The sequence below is a fragment of the Suricata suricatta genome, chromosome 1 (assembly GCF_006229205.1).
Source record: "Suricata suricatta isolate VVHF042 chromosome 1, meerkat_22Aug2017_6uvM2_HiC, whole genome shotgun sequence".
In the NCBI taxonomy this organism is placed as follows: domain Eukaryota; kingdom Metazoa; phylum Chordata; class Mammalia; order Carnivora; family Herpestidae; genus Suricata; species Suricata suricatta.
The window spans coordinates 46,763,459-46,770,229 of record NC_043700.1 but is presented as its reverse complement, the minus strand read 5'-3'; the positions used below and the strand labels follow the sequence as shown (position 1 = coordinate 46,770,229).

The 6,771-nt window shown below is 40.3% G+C and overlaps 1 non-coding gene across 1 annotated transcript; it reads left to right on the top strand.

The window, feature by feature from the left end:
• Nucleotides 1-1,034: 1,034 nt before the first annotated feature.
• Nucleotides 1,035-1,136, top strand: LOC115303359. The gene has a single exon (XR_003913994.1). It is a non-coding gene; the product is annotated as a U6 spliceosomal RNA (small nuclear RNA).
• The last annotated feature ends 5,635 nt before the right edge of the window (nt 1,137-6,771 follow it).

Sequence of the window (6,771 nt, the reverse complement as noted above, 5' to 3'; positions counted from 1 at the left end):
TCAGTAACTATTATCATTAAAAGGGACACAACCAGATATTCTGTGTCTCTCAATGAAAAAACGTGGGACCACTTAGGGTTTAATACACTTGAAGCAAAAACTAACAAAACTAAAGGAAAGAATAGACAAATCTACAATCATTATTCAGGATTTTAGCATCCTTCTCTAAATAATTGATAAAAAAAAGTAGAAAGAAAATCAGTAAGGATGTAAAAGTCACTATATAGATAGAATATATGTGGTTCTACATTTAGAACAACTCCATCAATCAACTTTATTTAATTGACCTTCATAGAGTAATCCACTCCAAACTGTAGAATATACTGTTTCTAAACATGAACATGGAAATTTCTCTAATACAGATCATGTGTTGGGTCATAAAAACAAGTCCCAATAAATTTTTTTAAAATCTTATGAAGTATGTTCTCTGACTAAATGGAATTAAATTAGAAATCGTAATACTAAGCTATTAAAAAAAACCCCTTTAAATGTTTGGAAATTAATAATCATACTTCTAAGTAAGCCTGAATTAAAGAATAAATCACTAGAGAAATTAGAAAATATTTTTAACTAAAATATAATAAAAATGCAATATGTCAAAATCTTTCTAAAAAAACAAAAACATAAAAAAGGGGCGCCTGGGTGGCTCAGTCAGTTGAGCATCCAACTTTGGCTGATGTCATGATCTTACGATTCATGAGTTTGAGCCCCAAATCAGACTCTCTGCGGACAGCTCAGAGTCTGGAGCCTGCTTCAGATTCTGTCTCCCTCTCTCGCTGCCCCTCCCCCACTCATGCTCTGTCTCTGTCTCTCAAAAATAAATAAAAGTTAAAAAAAAAAGCTATTTCATGCAGCTAAAGTAATGCTTAGAGGTAACGTATAGCTTTAAATACTCATATAATAAAAGAAAAACTGTTTAAAAATAATGATTTAAATCTCTACCTTAAGAAGCCAGAGGGAAAATTAGAATTTGAAAAAAGAGAGAAAATTAAATCCAAAGCAACTAGAAGATAAATAAAAAGATAAGACTATGCTTGCTTGGGCAGCACATGTACTAAAATTGGAATGACATAGAGAAGATTAGCATGGCCCCTGTGCATGGATGAATGCAAATTTCTGAAGCATTCTGTATTTTTAGAAACAGAAAGGAAGCTTCCAGACTCATTCTATGAGACCGGCATTACCTTGATTCCCATAACCAGATAAAGACCTACTAAAAAGGAGAATAACAGGCCAATATCCCTGATGAACATGGATGTAAAAATTCTCAAGATACTAGCAAATTGAATTCAACAGTCTATTAAAAAAACTATTTGCCATGACCAAGTGGGATTCATTCCTGGAGCTGCTTCAGATCCTGTCTCCCTCTCTCTCTGCCCCTCCCTCGCTGGTGCTCTGCCCTGACTCTCAAAAATAAATAAACTCTTAAAAAAAAAAAGAAAGAAAGAGTTATTTTTCTCTTCCTTTTTTCCTTTCACAAGAGAAAGCAGGTAATCCACTTGGGCTAAACACTTGAACAGACACTTTACAGAAGAATAAATATTGATTATCTGTGAATGATCAATAGACACCTGAACCGATGTTCAATATTATTAGTTATCAGGGAAATAGAAATTAAAAACACAATATGATACTTTGCACTAGAAATAAAATCATGAGTTGTTAATGGAAGTGTAAAATGGCACAATTTTGAAAAAATAACTTGGCAGGTCCTCATACAGTTAAATATACATGCCTACTCTATGACCTAGATATTCCATTTTAGATATTTATCCAAGACTAATTAAAACATAGATCCACAAAACAACTTGTACAAGAATGTTTAGAGCAGTTCTATTCATAATAGCCCCAAGTGGAAACAGCTCTAATATCTATCAACATAAAATTAGATAAAACAAACTGTTATATATCCATTCAGACAAAAAAACAAATAACAGTAAATACTGCATGACTCTTTTATATGAAACTCAAAAATAAGTAAAATTAATCAGATGATAGCAACTGGAATAGTAGTTATCTATAAGTAACCTATGAGTATTATCAGAAAGGGGGCAGAGTGAAATTTCAGATTGTGGTATTTGTTACCCAGAGGTATACATTTGTATATTTTGTGTGAGATAAGTCAAACTTATCAATAGTGCACACAAAATCTATGCATTTTACTGTAGATGAATTTTGACTCAACACGAAGTAAAATAAATCCAATTTTTAAAGTAGACCTCTTTTTTTAAAGAAACTTAACAGAAGATGTAAAAAGGCATGCTTTCAGTCTTGATCTGGCCTGGAATTTCTAACTACATACAAATGAACTTTTACATCTAAACCACAAGGGAAATCAATGTGATGTCTATTCAGCTTGGTGGAAGCCTTTCCTAGCTTCCTTTCCTTCCAGCTTTCTGTCTCTCCCCACCACAGGAGCAATATCTGGGAAGGCCCTTTTGGCCTTTTTCCTCTTTCAACCACATTCCAATACTCTTCCTGAGGAACTAACCTCCTTTTGTTTTGGCAACGGGCCTCTAAAAGCCTCACAGTTCTTACAAGTTGATTCTGCCCAGCAAACACTGCCCAGAGTAGTTATGTCCATCCCTCTAGTTTAATCCTCCTCAGTTCTCACCTGGACAATCTCCAGTTGTCTGCCCCACCAGCACACACCAAGGAGGTCTCTCCTGCTCACACCTCAATCTGATTGTACAACAATCCTGCTTTAATCCTTCTATGACTCTCTACCACCTACAAAACAAAATCCAAATTCCTACCATCATAAAAGCCTGTGATCTGACTTTTTCTTTAATGGTTTTTTATTTATTTTTGAGAGACAGAACAAGCAGGGGAGGGTCAGAGAGAGGGAGATACAGAATCCAAAGCAGGCTCCAGGCTCTGAGCTAGCTGTCAGCACAGAGCCTCACGAGGGGCTTGAACCCACAAACCTGAGATGATGACCTGAGCTGAAGCTGGATGCTTAACCGACTGAGCCACCCAGGCGCCCCCTCCTGTGATCTGACTTCTACCTATTTTCCCGGTCACGTTGCCAGCTATGTATTGCTCTAAGATTTCTACATCCTTTCTTGCAGCTCCATGGACTCGGTCCTCTGCTGGGAGAGCTCCGCCACTCCTGCTCCGCCCACCAATCAGGATGGTCAGGAGAACTTTTCATCCTGCAAGACCCACATCAGAGAACTCTTCCCACCCTTCAAGCAGAGGCTCTCAACTTTCTACTTAACACATTGTATTGTATCTATTTGCTAACGAGTCTTCCTAAAGGCAGGGTGTTTTGTTTGTTTGTTTGTTTGTTTGTTTTCATCTTTCTAACCTTTAGCACCTCGCTCAGGATCATTCGTGCAATGAAGAAATGAATGAGTAAGAGGAGGGAGGGAATGAATGAGCTCACCCACTTCTGGAATTTTCAGGAGCCAGTTCTTAAGGTGTAATTTCTCTTTCCACGCACAGGAAAGAGCCTCATCAAAGTCTACCTAGTTCCAGTTTACAATGTAAGTAAATGAATAAATAAATAACTCCTGCTCCCTGTAGTACCCACTTCTTCAAAGCTATAGGCCTAGCTTAGGACTGTTCTCTGATTCAGGATGGCTGAATTTGTGCGGAGAATATTAACAGGTACATGAGGGCTCATAGCTTTGGGGTTTTGGGGCGGGGAGGGGGGGTCCTTCCCTTCTGACATCCACTTAACTCGGCACAGTCCCTAAGGAGTAATTATGTTTAAACTGGGTGTATCGTGTTACTGGAAAAGTGATCTCTGGTTAAGGGTGTTTTGGTGGTAACAAGCTTTTGGGCTTGTTTTTATGGTTCTGCTTCACTGGTTTTAATATACAGTACATGTGTGTATGGCCTGACCAGCTTCCCCATTTTAGTATCTTCCTGGGGAAAAGGCCTTGAACCTATGATTTTCAGATGTCTTGAGATCATCTGGTCTATTTCTCATCACACACTCTTCTGCCTTGTGGTGGGATAATTTCCAGTAGCATGAAGCAAGCAAGCCTTCCCTTCCCTCTAAGTTCCCTATACATTCCAGGCAGGTATTGAGTAGTTAAAATATAAACCACCCAAAACTCCCTCCTATTACTCACTGTATTGATTCATCCCAGGGAGCTGAGAATCAGGAAAATGTTTTCTGGCTGAATTAGAAAGCGAAAAACACTGTGGAGCGGAAACAATGTCAGGGTGCCCAAACTGCGGCCGCATGTCAGGGCCAGCCCAGAAGTCTCCCACAATCACAGGGGCTGGAATACTCATCTTTGTTAGGCATTAAGTAGGCGTCTCCCCGAGGGAGTTTAGAGTTCTCTGCCACATCTTCTCGGGTCTCTGGACCACAGTGGAGGAAGGAACTCATCAATTACAGGCCACTCCGATCCCAGCACACTTTCCAAAGCACTTCTTGTTTTTCAAGCCCCGTATTCCCAGAACCAGCAAAATTTCCCTTCTCACTGAGCAGTAGGAAAAAATCAGAGTTGCAAGTGGAAATCTTTAGCCACTGAGGATGAGTAAAGACTGGTGGAGTTCAGCCTTCCTAGAGGCAGCTGTGTGGAGGGCTTCCCAGCTCCTGCTTTGCTCCAAGGCCGCAGCTGACCCCTCTTGCAGATCCTCGGGGTTAAGACGCCACTCCAGGCAAGCAGAGTCCCGCTTAGAGTTCACCAATATTCCCATTCCTGTTTTCTCTTCTCTATCTTCAAACGTTTCCATCTCTTGATCACAATCCATCTGAACTAACCACTCTTTTACTGTCCTCAGGGGGAGGGAGCCAAAAGTAATGAAAGTATGCTAAGACGTTACATTTTGTTTGGTGTTTTGCCATTTCCCTTCTCCATGAAGCAGACGACAAAAATTAGGCAAAGGTGATTTCCTTGTGAGAATAAGTGCAGAGGGCCAAGGTGATAGTCAGAAACATTGTCCTGAGCTGCAGCAGGCTTTGGCCGGCATGTGGATCCTTGTGGACTACGGTGTGAGTGAGGAGGGTTAATCCACATTTGCGTTCTGATGGCTGCCGGTGTTCCTTGGCTTGTGGCCACAGGGCCACATCTTCAAATTTCTCTCTGCTCTGTCTTCACATTACCTTCCCCTTCGTGTATGTACGTGTGGATGTGTCAAATTGTCTCTGCCTCCTCGCAGGACACATGTGATTGCATTTAAGGCTCTCTGGATAATCCTGGATAAACTCCCCATCTCAACATCCTTTAACTTAATCCCATCTGCAAAGCCTTGATTTTCAAATGAGCTAATGCTTATGGATTCCAGAGATTAGAACCTGCGGTCTTTGGGGCCATTAGTTTAGCCTTTTACAACATCTTTTGTCCATTTTCTGTCTGGATTGTTGGTTTTCTCCACTGTTGAGTTTTGAGAGTGTTTTATTTCAAAGTCTAGGTACAAATCCTGCAGATATATGGTTCACAAATATTGTTTCCCATTCACTAGCTTGTCTTGTCCCTCTCTTCCAGGGTCTTTTGTGGAACAATTCCCTAGTAGACAGCATACTCTAAAGAAAAAAGAGGCCAAGCTGTTGATCTTGCTAGTTCCCTGGTATGTGGTCCTGAGGCTGGCATACAGTAGGTGCATCAAGAATATTAGGTAAGGGCACACCTGGCTGGCTCAGTCTGTAGAGCATGTGACTCCTAATCTTGGGGTTATGAACTCGAGCCTCGAATTGGGTATAGAAATTACTTTAAAAGATATATTAGTTAAACGTTGTCATTAAGCTAGAGTTTGTGATGTGTCCAATTTAAAAAAGAAGTTTCCTGAAAACTAAAGCTGTGTGAGGAGAAACAGGCTGCTTGGCATATCTGAGGTCCTCTCCCTGGAAAGGATGACACAGATGCATTTCCACATCTTGGGAAGCCCGACAAGCCATTAAGGACGCCCAAACAGCACACGAGGGACATGTTGAGTTGACTGGTTGGATATACAGATGTAAGAAGATGAAAATGTTGAAATGTATTTTTCTTCCTCTTTCCAAAAAGTTCCCACCATTCTTCTAGCCAATCATTAGATCCATATGGCCTCAAAGAGAATGCAAATGTAACAGCAGCAGAAAAAAGGAAAAAATGTTAAGATTATTTTTTTATTTATTTGCTTCAAATTAGGCTTTTGAAAGTCTGAGGGGAGGCCCTGAATGCAGAGATTGGAGTTGATGCCATAAAGAGGTGACAATGTGGATGTTCCTTTGGGCATAACCAGCCCAAGGCCCAATAGAGTTTGGGGTTCTTTTGCCTAAACCAAGGGTTCCAGGTCATTTATACACTGGAAGAAATAACCAGTCCAAGTTGGAAGCTGTTTCCATGACAACTGACTGGTATGCAGGATTTTGAAAGTAACAATTCCATTTCACAGGCAATAACATCAAACTTGTGAAGTTCAGATATTTCTCTTGATAATCTCTGGAGAGATTTTTTGGTTGCAAGATGGGGAACAGGACAGCTGTAAGTCTTTACCCAGGGCTTCCATTCTTGTGACTGTTTTCTGCCACATGTTACACCTGTGTCAGTACCCTCCTCTCCCCAGAGTTTTTTCCTCAAGTAGTGGTTAATTAGGCTCTAAGTCTGTAGCTTTAGGCAGGCTTTTATTAGCCAGTAAGGATAGAAAATAGAGAATTATAAAAATATAGGATTTAATTAAAAATGTAGAAAATTACAGATTTTAAAAAAAAAGATGAGATTAGAAGTGCCTGGGTGGCTCAGTCAGTTGAGGGTCTGACTCTTGATTTTGGCTCAGGTAAGAATCCCAGGGGCCTAGGCTGGAGCCCCAAATTGGGCTCTGTGTTGAGCG